The sequence below is a fragment of the Amblyomma maculatum genome, chromosome 1 (genome assembly GCF_055883805.1).
Source record: "Amblyomma maculatum isolate TAMU_Amacu chromosome 1, ASM5588380v1, whole genome shotgun sequence".
NCBI lineage: Eukaryota > Metazoa > Arthropoda > Arachnida > Ixodida > Ixodidae > Amblyomma > Amblyomma maculatum.
Window position 1 is genome coordinate 332,783,758 of NC_139344.1, and position 19,246 is coordinate 332,803,003.

Here is a 19,246-nt window from a genome sequence, read left to right on the forward strand (position 1 = left end):
TGATTTTGATACTGGCTTCGGATCCCAGTAATAGAAATGCCGCCGTCTACCCTAATATATATTTAAAAAAAGAAAATTGGAAACAAAGAAAAAAAAAACAATCGTCCGCGACAGGACTCGAACCTGCAATCTTCTGATCCGAAGTCAGACGCCTTATCCATTAGGCCACGCGGACGGGAGCGAGAGTTGATGCATAGAAACACGTTTTGTTGATCTCGCTCATGTTTTGAGACGAGCGAGCGTTGTTTTTTCTTCTAGTTTTCATGCCCTCTTTGCTCATCGCAGTGCTTCAAAATTACTGTAAATTTTTGCCGTTATCCTCTGCAGTCTTAAAGCTCAGTGTTAGACACAGGAAGTATCAATTTAAGGATGCATATGCTGGCTCTGACAGGGACTGCTCTGACAGCAGCGCCCAGTCGTAGACTGACGACGCGTTTTGGTTATTTTTGGGAAGAAGGCAACGAAATAAAATAGTTATTGCCTGCTGCTTGATGTTCGATCCGGCGCGCTTTGGAGCGTCACGTCTGGCACTCTTCCGCTGCTTGTCGACCTTCCCGTCTGCCTGAATAACATTTTGATATGTAGTACGTACTTGTGCATACAAGCCCAGTGCACGTACTACAATCTATAGCGCGATTTCACGTTTGGATTAAGAAAAATAGAAGTCCTGGGCTTCAGCGCATAGATCAGCAGCTGAAGTTGAAAACACATAAAAGACAACTGCTGCCACGCTTCTCAAGTTTACCGGCAGCTCACAAGCCAGTCGAAGCTGCAAAGAAGCCATACCCAGAGTGTTGCTGAATTGTTCCCGTCTGCCGCCTAGTTACACTTTTTTTTTTTTTTTTCTTTTTTTTTTTTTTTTTTTTTTAAGCATGCCACTCAGATCGGCCAACGGATGCCGAACGACAGACGCAGTGAGGTGAAGGCGAGTCGAACCAACGCCGAAATCGTGTACGTGTGGGAAACTGTTTTGGCGGAAAATCCCTGTCAACATTCTGTATTGATGTTTTAGCAGCGAGTAATATGTACCGTGAACACGTTGCGAGAAAATGCGAGCTGAAATGCTCTGGTGGAGCATTGGAGCCACGGTCGTAACGTGAGAGGAGGAATGGCAGCGCCAGAAGAGGAGAGAAAAAATGGCACTACATTTAGTTTATTGAGGCGTTTTAACTATAGGAAACCTCTTCTATTTGCACTTTCACTCCCACCTTCCTCCCTTCCTTTACGGCGCTCGGTTCAGAAGTCAACAGAAAAAAAGTGACAGATATTGCGTCTTTCCATTCCTGTAAACCAATTAATTATACGAAGCTGAATATAATAACTTTTAGCAGTTCAAGATTGGTGTGTTAAATAGGATGTGGAAGGGAACCAAGAAAAAAATGTCCTCTTGTGCATCTCGCTTAGAAATAATTAATCCTTTCTCAATGATGGACTGTTTTTTTTTTCTGTTTTTTTTTTTTTTGGGGGGGGGGGGTGCAAGGGCATCTTTGACCAAGTAAAACTATCTCGCCACCAGTCCACACAACAAGTGAGAGAGATACTGTACCTTTCCTTCCATGCGAAGCTATTATCATTATTATTATTATTATTATTATTATTAGTAGTAGTAGTAGTAGTAGTAGTAGTAGTAGTGGTAGTGGTAGTATTATTCCAGGGGACACCTCCGGCTAGTTTCTTTCTGTACATGACGTAATCTTGAAGAAGAGATATAAGGCTTCCGCCTTAAAGAAAAGCATCACATCACAGTCTAGTGACCCTGTAAAGCTGGTAACCCTGTGTATTTGTTAGTGTCCGTATGTCCGAGCTTTAAACTGAACGTACTAGTAGGAATATGTTCCTGTACATGCAATAGAAAAAGGAAAAAGAAAGGTGGTTGTGGTGCCATATACCCACGATTTTCCCGCCGGTTAAAGTATACGCATATTAAGCCAAGGTGGACTAACCTGTTTTTTTCCTACACCAGGTACGTTGAGGAAAGTTGTGAAAACACCCAATAAAGCATAAAAACCGCTCCGGGAGATTCATAGGACAGACTGGCACATATGCTTCGACGAAAGGCTTAAACAACACGTCTAGAGCATGAAATGAAGTGAAATGGCACCTCTGGTATGCCCGCAGGGATCGCAGCTATGCGCCTCAGTTCTAACATTTCGCGCCATTATCGAGACGGTTGAAATATCAAAAGCCAGTGGGTATGCATGAATATATGTGCGTACATATAACTTGTTTCCAAGTATATAGCGCACTGGGGAAAGTCATCGCTAGCGGTGTGTCTCCCTATTTTTCTGTGTTTTCATGTGAGCTGTTTCGTTCCCGACGAAAGACCGACAACAAACCCGGTAAATCATTTTGAGATCGATTATCTTCCTTCAAATTTCATGCTGTGTCTGTACCCATCTTAATCTATTTAAGTGGTTCCAGTTGGGACAGCCTGAAATCGCGTTTGTTCCCGGTCTGCTCTTTTCCACGCCTCTTAGATTGCTCCTGCACATATCCTTCGCCCTATCTGAATTTGTTGTCTGAAATTTAAATCCAGATTGTTTAGTCAGCCTCCAATTTCTTTTTTCCTCCAGTATAACGCAGTGCTGGCAAGGTGCGGATTTTTTTTTTCTATACTTGCTTCTGGGGGCACATTGGTACGCCCACATGGGCACGCCCTGAGCAACCTCAGCAATTAAAGCTCACTGACAGTCATGTTTAAAGCAGCACTCTGCACAAGGGACGAATTTTGCTGGTGACCGTTGAGAACGTGGGTGATTGCAATGTGTCTGTATTCATCTTAGCTGCCTTTTCTTACTGCTGGCGGTCAACGTCTGCTGAGCATCGATTCGCTGATGAAGTGGCATTGAAATGAGTTATTCAATAAAGCTATAACTTAACGAAGGAATCATTTACACCATGTGGTACGTTGCCTTCCACGTACGTAAATAAAAAGAATAGAAAGGAGAAAAGGGGAGAGACCGCAAGACACGAGAAAATGAAGAGCAAGCATCATAGTATGCAGAGGATTACGAAGAGCGCCCCGTCAACTGCGGTATGTCGTGTAGCCACGCAAGGTTGACCACCGACCTCGTCCAAGCGCAACGAGCGGACGCTCCCTCTTTGAAAATTGACTGTCGATCCATCACAATCTTCCGGTGCTCGGGGTGCATGCAACAGCAGGACGCGTCGTGATGTTTTGATCATCCGACGCCGGAACCAAGGCAATGTCCGGCGGGACACTTGCAACAGCGATCGCAGTCCTTGGTGTGCACCGTGGACATAGCGTGCGATGCACTGGATTGACGGGGACCTCGTGCTGCCAGGACGCTTGATCGGTTCGCAATGTGAACTGCTCGGAACGTCGAGTTAGACTTAGCGTCGGCCATTTCGACGTCATTATAACGAAGCCTCCCTGCTCGCACTCTTGGAGAAAGATGCGGCAGCGAATGCAATACACTCACGCTTAGCGCGAGGTGCAGCAGTATGCCATGCCAACTGTAGCATAGAAGGATTTGGCGTGGGGAAAAAATGATGTGGCATCCTCAATTTAAAAATGGTACCCTTTTATGCTGTCCTGCGAATGAAGAATTTTATTTCCAGAAAAGGGCATGCTGAACCGGGAGGGGAAGGGGGGGGGGGGGGGATGAGAGATAAAGCCTGTTTAAGTGTTGATATAGTTGTGGTTGTCTTCTTCCTAAGGTGAAGCAGAGGCGAGAAACGCTAACTAATACTTTTGCAAAAAATAAAAAAATGCATATCTATACAGTTGTGCACTGTTATAAACAAAGCACACTCCACGCTGCGTTTTTATAATCCCATTTTATACCATATATAGATCTGGAATGTCGACATCAGCAGGCTGGTCTGCTGATCGCTTGTGCTATCTATGTTGTGATCAGTGTGCAATCAATGTTTCCCGATTTCGGCTACGACTGGCGTGATTGGGCTTCGAACAGAACAACTAGCTGCATGTCTTTACCGGTACGCTTATGGCGAGAGCCACGCTCATGCAGATGAGCTTAGCAGTGCGGCTGGACAAATTTGCCGCTAAATTCGACACAGTATTGGATCCTCGGAAATCTAGTGTGTAAATCGTTGAAATAAGTTTTATGCATTTAAAAAGATAAGAATGTCTCACGGGCTGAACTCCGACACCGAGGAGCTCCATGAGAAGGCGCGATTAGGATGGGCAGCTGAGATAAGACACTCGTGGAAAATGTTTTCCTTTCCATTGAGAAACAAAACAGGTCCGCGTGCTCGCCAACATCCGAATCCAACTACTACTCCAAGTTCAGGAAAAGAAAAACAAAATGGCAGCGCTCAGGAGGTGAGTAACCGGGACTTCACCGAAGCCCCGCATGCAGGTATATACTACAGTGCCGGTTTGTTTCTGTCTTCCCCGCACTCAGGAGTGAAAGGCCAATGGCAAGGACCGAATGTACACGACGCGATAAAGGCAAGGAAAGCAGCCTTGCACGGTGGGGGCCGTTGCGCTGTTCCGCCGCTTCGTTATACGTTAGGCCGAGGCCCATCTCCCCGATTCCGCGCACGCACGCTCAACCAGACGTCTGCACGAAGACGAGTCCAGCAGGAAGAGAAAAAGAAGCCCGGTGCAGCGGAGGATGATCCCGACGAGCGAGGGGAAACGTAAGATGGTGAGGAGAAAAGACGATAGGCAACGGACGTTCACCGGATGCGAACGTCCTCTTCAAGGCCACCGCCCTTCTCTGCCGAACCAGAGAAACGTGCCCGATGCCTGGGAAGAAGAGACGGAGAGGGATGCTAGGAAGACGCTCGCTGTCGCACGTGGCTTCTCCTCGTTATTATTCCGCGTCCTCTTGCCCGTCTCCTCATCTCCGCCGTATCATCATCGTCTCTCCTCCGGCTTCTCCGTGCCGCGTGCGCTGCGCTTCCTATAAGCGCCGATGCCGCGTCGGCGTCATCACGTTCCAATCTGGACCCGGAGATTCACCTCCTGGCTGCTCTCCCGCCTTCCTTCTCCCAGGGGTCCCTTCGCTACACCTCTATTTTTTTTACTTCGTTTATCCTGGCTGCGTTGCTCAGGGTACTTGTTCTCTTTCGCTCTCCGTCTCTTTCAGTGGATGGTCAGCAGCAGAAGCAGCCCGGGTACGCCCGCGTGTCCGGCGGTCGTTCCTCTATCTCTACGGCGGCGAGGGTCCGGCTTCAGGTCGTCGTCTCGTCTTGTCGTTGGCATGCTCTGCTGTTCCCGCAGTCGGCGGCGTGTGGCACTAAAAGTCACGTCGTGTACACTTACGCTGCTCAAAATACCAGTCCTTTCAATGACACCGGGGGAAGTTGGGCCACGGCCGCTCAATGGAGGCGCACTTGGGTGCGGCCCGTCGCGTCGCCCAGAAGAGCCGTATTGCGCCTAGTTCTCATCGCCACCGCTGCGGCGCCACCGCACCGGGACGAGTTCGGGCGGAGAGCTGCGCGCAGCGGCCGTGGCTGTGCTTTCGTTTCGGCGTCCGCGTGGTCGGCGCTTGCTCAATTTAGGATTATGAGCGGCGTTTCACTCAGTATGTGATGCTATGTGCAAGTTTGCTATTGAGGTGATAGCGGCAAGTCATCATCACTAGGCTTTTCCAAGTCATTCGTGGTCTTCCGTTTACAACGAGAACGGGGCAATCGTGTGCTTCGCTGAGTGCGCACCCATTTAGTTGCGTTTCAACCACTGTAATAACGTATTAGATATTGCAACCTTGAAATCGGGACATGGTTTGGGGCCATTTATTCAGCGTGGACTTTTCTGGACGTAGCGTTCAACATTATTGTTCAGCCTGTTCCTCCGTTTTCACTGGAAATAATATTCAAGTGGGTACCACCACCAAAACATGCTAGCTAACACAAACTGTTGCAAAAGAAACAACACAAGACAGCCAGTTCAACGACACGCCCGCAGGCTCTGGCAATTTTTTTCTCGTTTGATTATGAAGCCGCGTGATGCACAGAAGACACGCAAGCTTATTTTACAAGCGAAGAACTTTTCTCGAAAAAGGTTTATGTGCAAGCGTGATTTTTTCCTCTGTCTGGTTGATGTTGCCTATCCAGTTGGTCAGCAGTGGTCGCATTAGTTTAGTTAGGTCCTTAGTGTGACTTCGGTCTTTTCTTTCGCAAATCAACTCTGGAAATTGCACAAAATAGGGAAGAAGGGATGAAATTAACATGTTGCATAGCTTGCTGCTTCTTATGACCTGCAGGAACTTCATCACCTTGCTAACAAAGGTGCATGGTGATTTTCAGATACCATAGGCGTCCATCATCAAGAATTTTGATAAGTCCAGGGTTTTGCAGGAATCTCAAGGCACAAAGTTAATAAATGGATGGGGACTAATAAAATAAAATTATTGACATTCTAAAGTAAGCACTAGAAGTTATTTAAACTTTGGTAATATATAAATAATGAAAACACGGGCAGGCACTGAAAACAGAATAAATAAAAATGTTTCATGAGATTCTGTAAAACTATTCATACTTTCTCTTCAAATGGACGTGCAAGGTAACCAGCCAAAAATTCAATCGGTGCTAACTCTATGTCAGCTGCTGGTTCACACCACACATGAATGAATCCAAGCTGACTCGAAAACTCTCTGGCAGCAGACGTGATATGGCAGTTGGCAAGGTACGACTTTCATAATCACGAATGCCAAGTTTTATAGCTGTCTATTGTTGATAGATGCATTTGCAGACTGATGCTTGCAAGATGCCAACCTGCATAAACCATGGCAAAATGTGTATCTCAGTCGATATATTTTTTTTTTTCGCTAGTTGTACCTTCAGCATTTTCTCCGAGGTGAAAACTGCAGCCCTTGCGTCACCTCTGTCGTTCCCGCCTTTGAATTGCCTTAGGCTGCTAAAAACCGATACTACAGGCCTGCTGTTGAGGGCCTGCTTTAGGGCGTATCGGAAGCTGAAAATAAGATTCGATTAAACGCAATGAAATGCACTTGTAAGGCACACAGAAGACATTGCAAGATACTTGATGTGATCAAGAAGGTACTTATTTTGCGCCACTGTGGATCTGGTTGTCATGATTGTTGCTTCGTACGTTTGCTTGGTTAGCCTTTGCTTCGACGTACCTCCTTGGACATGAATGTCTTCGATATGGCAAAGTCCAACTCTAACCAAGAGAGTCACTCGTCATCTGACAAATAGAGCGGCTCCTCTTGGTGTCTCTATGGCTTCACTTATGCGATGTTGGGCAAGGCATACCATTTTGATATCATCGTCATAAAAGCGATCGTGGCGCAGCTATCTTGAAACACACATGCTTCAGGATGACACGGGGGGTTGTCCAGTAGGAAATGAAGTGTAGCTATAACAAGTGGGGAAAATAAAGCTATTGACCTGCGCACATTAATTTTTTCAAGGTTGTTTGGCTCAACATGAGCCCGCGTGAGTAACCTAACTTGTAATGTGGGCAGTTCGGGAACACGGAGGGGACAGCTGAAGGAAGCAGGATCTTCAGTTTTATGTTCTTCCTGTAATCGTCATCTGTGAAGTGCAGTGAGTATACCAGTGACTTGTCACTCGGCTCCCACCGGCTTCCTTTTCCGTCCTAACCTTCCCGAGATATGTTTTTCAGCCATGCTGCTCGACGTTGTGAATCGCACGGGAACCCATGGTAACCGATCTCTTCTTGCTTTCGTGGTGCACAGCGGCACACAGCAGTTGCCTGGCATGGTGCTGCATACGCTTAGGACGCTGTTGACACAGGCACCAATGGCACGCATGCAGAACTATCAGAACCACGCGGTTATGCTGAGTAGTCAAAACGATAACACGCGCCAACCCAGCCAGCGCGCTCCTTCCGCGTCGTCTGCTCGTCCGTGCTGGCGGCGCCTTGTCCTGGAGTGGTGGCGCCCCCACGCAGAATGACGGCGGAAACTGTAACTTCTCCCAATACGCGCTTCCCCAGCCATTGAGGCGCGACGCGACGGGCCGCACCAAGTGCGCTTCCATTGAGCGGCCGTGGTTGGGCTCGTACTCATAGCTATGTCTCGTGACCGTTCTTGCGGGAAATGCATACAGTTTATCACTTGTTTCATGAGCTTATTTAGCCAGCGCCCATTAATTCGCATGCATTCTGACCTGTAATTTGCATTACTGGAACTGATGACGGATGCGTGGCCTAGCTCGGTAACGCCATCTATGATAGTGCAGGGGCTCTCCGTGCGCAGTACAAAAGAAAACCTCGCGTACATTATGCGCATTGCTAATAGCTTTAACACTCTGCTTCTGCCTAAGGAAGCCCATGCTTGACCAGAAATATCACTCGAACATTCCCACACACTTCTGAAGTCCGTCTGCCCACACTTAGTCTGCACAAAGCAATGAGATGACTACAAATTCAATTGCCTGCACAGTACATACATTTTGTGAAACAATAACTTAAATGACTCGTGCTTGCGCTGGGCCACTGCTAATAGCAATGCCTCATAACTTGCAAAAACTCTGTCTTCAGCGGAACTATTTGTCGTTAGAATGCCACTCAAGCCAACATTGCTTGGTCCGCACTGCACGTTTGAGAACATTCGTGCTCGTTCGTTACAACGTAGATATGTAGATGTGTAAAACTTGAACACACACACACACACACACACACACACACACACACACACACACACACACACACACACACACACACACACACACACACACACACACACACACACACACACACACACACACACACGCACGCACGCACGCACGCACGCACGCACGCACGCACGCACGCACGCACGCACGCACGCACGCACGCACGCACGCACGCACACACACACACACACACACACACACACACACACACACACACACACACACACACACACACACACACACACACACACACACACACACACACACACACATTAAGCAGACAATTGAAGGAGAAATGAGGGGCTCGTTATTATAGAATTTAAAGGAGCCGACAGTCTCCATTCAGTTTTCGCTACGTAATCTCTGTCAGCGACAGTATTCGAAATTATCGCTTGATTTTGCACTTGTGACAGGCTCTAACGACAACGTAAAATCCGCTGCCTCGTTGTGTCGCCTAGCTGCCAAATTTCTTTCGCTGTATTTTTTTCCTTTTTTACTTTCAAAGCGCGTTCGAGAAGCTTTCGAAAAATTTGTTTCGACAACAGCAACCCTTAGGACAGTGGTGGACGGTGCCTCAAACTTGCACGGGTTTGGCGCAACGCCAACAAACAGACAAGCCGAACTTAACTTAGCCTAGGGTGTGGGATATGCAACAAATCTCGTAAAGCACCAGTGCGAAAGACAAAAAAAAAAGTCAGCAGGCTTCGTTTACGGGGCGCGGAGCCGTCTCCTTTTCTTCGAGATACCATATCGGAAGGCTGCAAAGAACTGGTTTATGGTGGCCAAGTCTTTCACGGCGTCTCCCAGAATCCTCGCTTTTATTTTCATTCTAGTTCCGTCTTTTAATTGGCTGCCATTTTTTTTTTTTTTTTTTTTTTTTTTCAGATGGCCTCTTGCGCGCCACGGAACGTCCCGTTTTCGGGCTTCTTCACACGTGACTGACTGATAGCCGCCATCGGCGAAAGAGAAGTAGAGGGAGTGCTGCTGCCAGGTTTCCTTTTTTTTTTTTTTCTATCTTGCCTTCTTTCTCATAGCTAAAACGTGATCATGTGTGCTCGAGTGTGCGATCGTGGGCAGGGGTTGTTTTCAGTTTGTGTCTGTATGTAATGTATGCATGCTTCATGAGCGCGCGCATGCACGCAGGGGCTTTACGATGCGCGAAGAGGCTTTAGTTAGGGGCTCCATACGCGTAAAGCCCTTTACGCACATGTAGAGTTCTCATTATCTATCTCTTCCATCATGGCACATGGAGTTAATATATTAAGTCTCTGATATCTACGTCATGATGGGCGTGCTGAGCATCACATCATCCTGGTAAGGCGACTACTATTTTAGCTAACCTACAGCGAGAGCTGTTAATAGCACATGAGGCGACGTCATTTTGCTCCGACGGGGACATTACTGAAATGTACCATCGTTCTGGAAGTTTTATTACAAAAGCTACGTCCTGTTATTTGATGCTGTCTTTTTCTGCTCCTATTTTTGCGCTTGTATGATCCTCACACTAGTTCGAAAAGTTATCGGTTTAAGCGAAATTTTCCTACAAATGAGGGATGGATGTCGTTTACGCGCGAGGCATAAATGAAGACACTCGATTGGCCGACGCAGTGGAGGTAGCACGTCTTCTTGGCCACGTCATTGACCGGACTACCACTGAAGAGGTCGCGGCGTCTCTATAGTGACCTACGCATCGGCAGACGTCGTCTTCTACACGCGCGGTACGTGAGTAGACTTTTAAGGACGTTCGGCTTCAGTGCTTTATATACACTTAAGATGCTAGTGGCAACTCGAGGTTTCCCAACTTTCGCTTTTACACTCAGGCTTCGCTGGGGTCGTCTTTGCATGCGGCAGCCTGCACCAATCTTTTCCGAGATATCAGTTCACCCAAATCTCTTCTTAGTGTTTGCATTTTGCGAGCGTGATGCCCCAGCACTTAAAAGGAACAGATCGGCCACAGTATAAAGGTTTGCATATTTTTTGACACTTTGTTGACACCGACGGTGGCTACGTGAGTGTCCGTGGAGGAATGAGTTCAGTGACCGTATGACCAATGGGAAAAGGTGCAAGACATGAGGCTATTGCATCGGCTCAAGCAATTTCCGGCCTGTGTTTTTCAACTCGTGCTCTTTACTTTGATTTTTTTTTCTTGCAGTATATCGTGTCCTCTCTGTGAAATCTTGCGAGTGTTTTCAAGTTCGAATATGGTTTATAGTGAAGGGTGCAGGGGCAGATATTTGGGTCACTCATAAAGAGTAAAGAAGGCGGGTCCCACGGAAATAATTTTTTTTTTTCTGACGTCTTTTCAAAGAAAAATTGGTGTTTTGCATAATATGGCTTTCCCCTACAAAATTCCTTGCTTTGGGCTTTTCAAAGAACCCTAGATAGAATCAGTGTAGCAAGGCAGAGAAAACATTGCCGTGTCTTGTGTCGTTTTATTGATATTGCGTTGAGTTTAAGTCTCCTTGGAAAGCGTGAAGAAGCAATACCATGTAAGTGTAAACAATTAGCCCAATTTTGAACAGCTTTGCATATCCTAAAATGTGTGAATTAGTTCCAGGCTCGGCGGTACAAATAACAACACGTCGTGGCGATCAAATTTCGCTACCAACAATGGCCGTGAAACAATATGCTTGGATGCGTCGTTGAACGCATAGGGTGTAAGAGACGCTGGAGATGTTCCGAGGAGCTGTTTGCTATATTTTCTTGGCAATGGATTGATGGCCGAACAAGCAAGCTCATAATTCGCCTGTGAAGAGATGATAATGTTGTTGGTGATGATACCGGCAGAGGGACGAGGCCATAACTTTTGAAATTACTAATGCCATTTTTTGCACGTCGCACCTCGCTAAGCGTCGATCCACACATTTATCTGACGAAATATTGTCAGATGACCGGCGATGTCATTGAACTATAGATTCTAATCGCTGCGTCTATTCCATGCAGAGGGTGACAATAAAATGCTATCCCACAGATCGCTATATAAGCACCGATTCTCCTATCTGCGAGAACGGCAGAGACAAAAAAACGCTTCTAAGTAATGGTTCTGGTCTAGGTCGTATTAGAAATAATGCAACAAGAGATAAGCATGGTAATGTTTATCTGTAACAAGATCCATACGCTTTGGAGATTCCCCTCTCGTAGCCTTTCCTTTCAAGGCGCGGACAAAATATGACGAGTGTCATCTGTATATATGCGGGTACACCGTAAGAAGCGTCACTACAGCCTGGGCGCATCTTTGCGGTGATCTCCCAACTCGACGTCAGCGACTCTTATATAGCCACACGATGTGAGCTTGCTTACTGGACGTCTCGACATGTTATAGGGCCTGTCAGTGTCAGAAACGTCTGGTACGTCAGCCAGCCACCGCGCATGGCTGCACAACGGAAGATATTGTACCGTGACTCCCATCGCTGGAAGGGAAGTCCGTTGCGGGCGCTAAGAAAGCTGTACAGAGCCCGGCACTACTTCGCGGTTGCGCCAGAAATAGCGTACGCGCCCTCGGAATGACGTGTGCGCTGACGCCTGCGAATTAAGTCGCTCTCTTCCAGGCATGTGGTTAGAGACGTTTCCTACCCGGGATCATTCACACTCTGTAAAACTTTTGCACTCGTTTTGAGGCGCCGTCGACGATGACCTCTTGTTGGCCACATAGATACACTTCGTGCTCCGATATAGGCGCACCTCCTGTCTCCTTTCTGTCCAGACATATGATTGGAGTGAGCTAAGACATACCGGAGTTATATGCTACTCACCCTCACCGCTTCTCCCAACCTCAGTTCTGAACACTATGTTTTAGCCTTCCGGCCATCACTCTTCGATGACAGGGCATTGTGTTTCAGAGAGATGCTTGCTCACAGTTGCTTCATAGTGGCAAGATTTAAGTAGAAAATATGCTATCTCAATTTTGTATCTATTTTTTTTTTCGCTTTGTTTTTGCTTCTTTGTTTGCTGGCGCAAAATTCTTAGTGTGTGAAGCCTGCTTTACAGTTGCTGCTCGAGAGCAAGCTTGTAGTAATGCTGCTTACATATGTTGCCGGTTATATTTTACAACGTTTTTCTTTTTCTTTAGTTATTTGCCGCTGTTTCTGCCGCACTGTGCACTGAAGCTGAAGGTCCCGTCAACGCACAAGATGCGAAGCAGTGTCAGCTAACTGCTCCGGCGTACGGCGGAAGTTCTTCACCGGGTCGCGAATTGCTCTGTACCCTCGACGGCTCACTTTCTCTGACCAGGTGGCAAGCGAGGTCGTCCGATTCACGGGAGAGAACGAAAGGGTGAAACATCTGACGGCAGGTGATTGGAAGGAAAATAGGAAGTGCAAGTGGACTGTCTGCCATGCCGGTGGTGGCGAATTACGGACTGTCGTTCATGCCTCGTAGTTCTGGCACTTAAATGACCTTAGGTCACACACGTGGGTCACATTCTTCGAGCTCGCATCACAATGGCGAACCTGAATCAAAAGGAAGAAGTAGTAGCAAAAAAAAAAAAAAAGAAAATAAAGGAACTTCCTTTCTTTTTTCAAATTCTCTTTCTTTCTTCCTTTCTTTCTTTCTTTCTTTCTTTCTTTCTTTCTTTCTTTCTTTCTTTCTTTCTTTCTTTCTTTCTTTCTTTCTTTCTTTCTTTCTTTCTTTCTTTCTTTCTTTCTTTCTTTCTTTCTTTCTTTCTTTCTTTCTTTTTTCAAATTCTCTTTCTTTCTTTCTTTCTTTCTTTCTTTCTTTCTTTCTTTCTTTGTTTTACAAAAGGAGATGATTATGAAGAAACAATAGCAAGCTTCATGATTTGGCTCATGCATGTTTAATTTTGTTTTTCTGTTGCTTAGCAGAAATTGAAATGATTATTCAGTCTCTATAATCATCAATTTATTGAAGCATCAAGCACGTCAAGACGGCCTAGTAGTCAGTGCAGTAGTTGAGCACAAACTTTCGTTTTACGGCGAGCTGCAAGTCATGCTCCGCTGCGGGACCGTCGACCTGATACCTACGTCATCGAATTCCTCGCTGCTCTGCAGTGATGGGAGCGTTGTGACGTCACGAAACAGCTTAGCCAATCAGAGCGACGGCATACGCAATTCCGATGCTAAGCTTTGGTGATCCTAGTATAGTGTGATTCTTAGCAGTCTAATAGCACGGGTTTCGATCATCCTCTCTGCGTACCTCACGAGAAACATCTAAGTCTGAAATATGCTTATTCTGAAAGAGAATGGAATATTAACTCGCAATTGCTTTATTCTGAACTTCTGGTTTCCTAAAACGGATGTTTTGGCCCCTTCTTCATCAAGAATACTATCAAGGTTCCCGTTAATTCGAGCAAATTTTAAGTTCCCGTCGGCTATGTTTCGACTGTACAGTCGACTGTATCGCGTTCGCGAGAAATAGTGTCTTGGCATCAAAGCGGACGGTGCATTCTTTGAGATGAGCTTGATACGGTTGCGGGCTATTGCGTCCTATTGTCAGAGAGAATAAGTAAAAATTACGGGTTAAGTACAGTAGCTGATGCTTGGCCCCTCTCAAAAATGTCTCAAGAATGAGGACATAAAGACTAGACATTTGAAGTTTTCTTTGACGCAATGATTTCTTGTGGCATGTTTTAAACCTGTGCAAGTGATCCATGGGTGAAATAAAAAAAATCCTCCTGAACCTACAGTTATCGATAGGGTGTTATTGTTTTTGCGGACAACTGCTTTTCTGTTCGAATTTCTTGCCCTTCTTAACAAAAGCAAACAAGTGCCATCCGCCAACACTTAAGACGGAGCTTTAAACATTTCCCGTCTGCTCAATATATCCCATTCAGTAAATTAAGTCTCAACAATTGCTTGGCCCACATACAAGGTCTATGCCGCCAAGATGGTGGCGGCGGCGGTGGGGGAAGGGGGTTGTCGTTATGTTATTTTTTTTTATTCACTCAAGAAAGGCATATATATGGATGTTCATATAGGAGGAAGCGTTTAGGGAAACGACTGTCAAAAAAAAAAAAAAAAAAAAAGAAAACACTTATACGCGCCGTACCGCGCTCGTCCCGCCAGAGAGTCTACATGGCTGCTTCCTCGGTGGCGTCTCGTTGCCGCCCACATTGTGCGAAACACGCCAGTCTGCCCCACATTTACGCACACGATGGAAAAGAAGCGCCACGCAGAAGACGAGGTCGCAACACGCATTGGCTCGCCTCGTATGCACGTATTATACACGCGTATGCGGGGTGGACATTGACGAGTCCTTTTTTGCTCGCGTCGTCGACACGTCGAGGAAGTGCTCGCGAGACCGTGAGGGGGGCATATGGGTCTCTTGTCGGCCGGCCATCCACTTTCACCGTTATTCCACCCCAGTCCACTCGCTCACGCTCCATTTCTTGTCTATTTCATTTATTTTATTTATCCAGCTCTTTTTCGGTGGTTTGCGAGTACGGTCCCGCAGACGTCTGTATAGCGTTAAACATAAAAATAAAGGGAAGTGATATGCGGCAGATTATATGACGGCGAACGCATGCAAGGCTGCCGATGCAGCACGGCTGCGGTTGGAGCGTCTCATTACGGCCCTTTTTCTTGACCTCTTGCGCCAGGAAGCCGTCTTCCTGATGTGTCCGCCTCCGTCGGTGAAGTGGACGTTGTCCGCGAGCACGTGCCATGTACGGTGCAGCCGGGAGAGGAGAATGCTCGCGCTTTCGTTCATCCAGATGCAGTAATCCTCGGACTAGGCGCACGGGCGATGTCGTCCTCACCGGTGTTGTGTGTATGCCTCTGACTGCCTTAATCTAACGGTCGCCGCTAAAAATTAACCCGAAACGAGTGGGCATGCTTCTTTGTGTACCTCAATTCGGCCAAGAGATGTGCAGAGGCAATAATGACTGAACAAAAAAAAAATATGAAAAGGAGATGAGCCAGAAACTTTCGCCCTTCCCTTTGGGGGTGATGAAGGAGAGCACAATGTTTCTGTTACGTCTCTCCTTTCGTTTATTGTATAGACGCGAGTGTTTCTTGGTACTTGCGCACACTGATCAGCCGGTGATGTAGACTGATTCGTAGACTGATTCGTAGATTGAGAGCGTTTTTAACGCGGAACCGTTACATGCATTGTTCTCCAGAAAATCTGGTGTCGACGTTATGATGAAAAATCAGGGCATATGCTTCTAGAAAGCGGTATAGTTGGCAGGTGACATGGCCGGACGTTGATTGGTCGGCGGGTTGTGTGGCGTCATGAGACCACGTGACGTGCCCGAGTTAAAAGGAAGTGTCAACTTTTGGAAAGGTGACGATGGGATCGAACCCTCCGGGACTCTTTGGATTCCGAGTCAGACATGATAGCCGTTGGCCACATAGGCACTCTTGTAAGGCTTGGTTAAAGCGAAGGTTTATGTCGAATTGTCTCTCACATAGTGTGCTATCTTACGACTGTATGCTAATGAGTATGCGTGAGATAATAGAGGTACAGATTAATTGATCAGTGATTAAGTGAGTAGCAGACGACGTGTAGGCGAACGACTATTCGCAAGGGGAGCTGCAGGCGAACCATTGAAGTTATCGCGCAATACTCTTATTGAATATGAAACTAAGTGTCCTCAATTTATTTTTCTTATCCAACAGAATTTTGGTAAGTGATTTTCAAAAAAGCAGAAGCAGTTGAATGGAATTGTTATCCCATACTGCCCCTGTTGTGTTTACTGTTCTTGAATTTTTCAAAGATTATCATTATTATAAAAAAAAAGGTGGAGGGGGGGGATAAATTGAAACTGGTGAAAAAGACGCCGTGCTTTGCGATAACTTCGGCTATGAAATTTCTTTCGCCATACATATTACTGTCTAATAATGAAAGGTACTACATTAACACAGCTTTGGGACAGCTGAATGCGTTTTTTAGTGGATTCAGAAAAAGTTCAGAATTCAGAAGCGTTCTAAAACGCTACGTACGTACTCTCGCAAACCGTTCGCGGGCGTGGAGTCGTTCTTTGTTTCTCCACAGCAAACTAAGTGATTTGATGCGAGATAACTAGTTCCGTCCATGCCCAGCGCACGCTGTCTGTGAGCGCTACTTATTCAAATAAAACAGAGCCTAACTTGAAGAGGTCATAAAGTACACATGTTTCACACGAGAGATAACATTATGTATAGGGTAAGCTGGTCCTCTTTACTTTTACTTTCAGGTAAAACGCGTGCTAATGTAAAGCATACTTGACCTAAAAAAACGCCTGATATTGACTTTATCTCTAACGGCTCCCATTGTTCGCGCCAGAAAAAAGCGGCCACGCACTTTATAACGCCCGCCATGACAGTTTCAGTTTCTCGCCACTCCGTTTCAGCGGCGCCACTCGTACAGCGCCTGCATGAGGCCTCCTTTACTTTTACGTTGTGCAGTTGGCTTCGTATCACGAACGCGTAACCTGCTGTTTATACAGCCCTTGTTCTTTGCTTCTGACGCAGACTAGTTGGCAGTAGCCCGTCTTTGTTTTTCTTCTTCTTTCTGGAATGTTCTCACCTTACACACAGGTGGTAATGGTGGGGGCCAATTTCCACGCTCTCATTTATCGGCCATTTTTTATTGGCCGCCCAGGTGCTGAGTATGGGCCTAAATTGCCGAGTGCGAGAATTACGTAGCCGCTGCTGTCAGAGTGGCAGCAGTAGTTTTCACTGCCACGTTTCTTGACGGTGAAGCCGAAATAACAGCCGTGGAACGCGTGGGCATATAGAATGTATGCCTCGGCTTCGAACGCCAAGGACGTTATATAACCATGAAAGAGAAAGCGCGCGCGTGTGCCATGAGAAAAAAAAAATACAAAAAAAAAGAGTCGAGTCAGTGAAGCATTTCTGGATCGCAGCATTTCTGCACGCGTATAATTCGTTCGAAGTTTCTGAGTCCCTTGAACGATAATGAATACGATTTTTTTTTCTTTTTTGCCCACGCGTCAACCATTGCGTTCATAGTATATTTTAAATAAATGCGAGCACCTTAACTTCCAATGCATGTTTCTCTCTGAGCTTAAGCGATCGATATATCAGATGGTTGGGGAAAATTGCTGCGAGGACTGCAGCAATTTTTGTAACGTGCAATATCGGCTCACTATACGGTTTCTGGTTTTTTGGTCACAGCGGTTAGCTGACGCAGGTTGACTAGCAAATCAGAGAAATTCAGCGACGATGCTAAAGCGTATAGGTGATGTAATTTTGCAAATCACCAGGATGTTCATTTTGTTGCGTCCGATATCCGTGCGGACTCAATCATAATATAACGTAGCGCAAAGAAGAAAAAAAATCATGGCTTGAAGTAGGGGCATTACTGATGCTGCATACGCAGCGCTAAGAGGGTTGCTGTGGCGGTTCCGTAATGTGGCAGCTGGCATGAACTACTTGCATTTTGTTTTTCGTCATGACAGTTCAAGTTAGCCATAACACACACACAGCTTTAGGTGTGACCTACAGGAACCGATCACAGGGAAGTTTGGTGGACCATCTTCACATTTTACTTGCCAAAGGCACGCACGAAGAAGATCGTGAATCGTATTCCATACCAAGATGGCGAAGAGTGCATATCATGGTTCTGCAACGTGCTCTACACACATTATGGAGAGAGCGAAAGAAGTGTTCACTCGGAACCAATATCGGACGGTAGCAAGGACATGCATAAGCGTAGCCAGCTACGATGCTTCGTATATGCGAAGTTCGTTCAACGCCTCTCCCCAAGCGAATTCAATACTCACATGACGTCACAACCATGCGCCCTGCTTGTAGTGCTTTTACAGGCGCTGCGTGAGCTATTATAGTTTCGCTATAAAGCCATTAACCTTGCCTGACTGCTTCGCCCACGTCCGCGGATCTCCTGTTTCCCTTTGCAGTCGAAATGGAAGTTGCAATATAATAATCTACTCAGGTTTTAGGAGAGCCAAAGCCAAAACATACAATAACGTGGTGGACGATTTTTAAGCTATACAAAGTTCACGTGTCGGAATATTTACAAATACGTTCGTGTTTTTTTTTTTCCTGAAGAAAGACAAAACAAGCAAGAATCTAAACGAGGAAGAGAAATGTTCTCAGCAGAACGATCAGGAAGCGGTCGTACGTGAACGGCAACCACTTGGTAACCACCGCTCGCACCTCTGCGCAAATTGAGCTGCTTGACACAGCGCTAGCCGTCGGCGACGAGCAAACACTCTGTCCACTACAAACATCTTCCACCCTCGTAGAGTGGTCCTCGAGATCTGGAAAGGTAGTGACGTGGAACCGCACGTGCCAGAGCAAACACGCGGCGTCGGAGGCTGTGGCTCCCTGCATGGGAAAACTTTCTCCGGAGCGACAGATTGGTCGCGGGTTCATTTGTTTCTACAGCCTATAGCGTGACGGCGCTTCAGTATATGTTCGATTGTTCAGCTGCGCTGTGTTTGCTGGCGCGTTGGTCGGTGCCGAAGGACGCTTTTCGGTTAGCATATAGAGGGTGCGAGTGTGTGGAATGGCCATAACGGTGCTTCGGCACTTCAGCACGAATGTCCGCGAATTTCACACCTCAGTTTGCAAATGGGACAAAATATGTCATTCATTGTTGCGGCCTTCAAGATGAGGTAATGTAAATAAGTTTGTGGCCCTGACAAAAAAAGAAAGAAAGAAAAATAATTCGGCAGAGAGATAGAAGATTGCTTATGGGTGAGAACGCGATAGCATTCCGTTAGTTT

General features: G+C 46.4%; 1 protein-coding gene and 1 non-coding gene across 2 annotated transcripts in view; both read right to left on the reverse strand.

Moving 5' to 3' along the window:
* The window catches only part of LOC146207443 (uncharacterized), a 99,019-nt gene that overhangs the window by 68,942 nt on the left and 10,831 nt on the right, over window positions 1-19,246 (reverse strand). The window lies entirely within an intron of this gene.
* Window positions 103-175, reverse strand: TRNAR-UCG (transfer RNA arginine (anticodon UCG)). The gene has a single exon. It is a non-coding gene; the product is annotated as a tRNA-Arg (tRNA).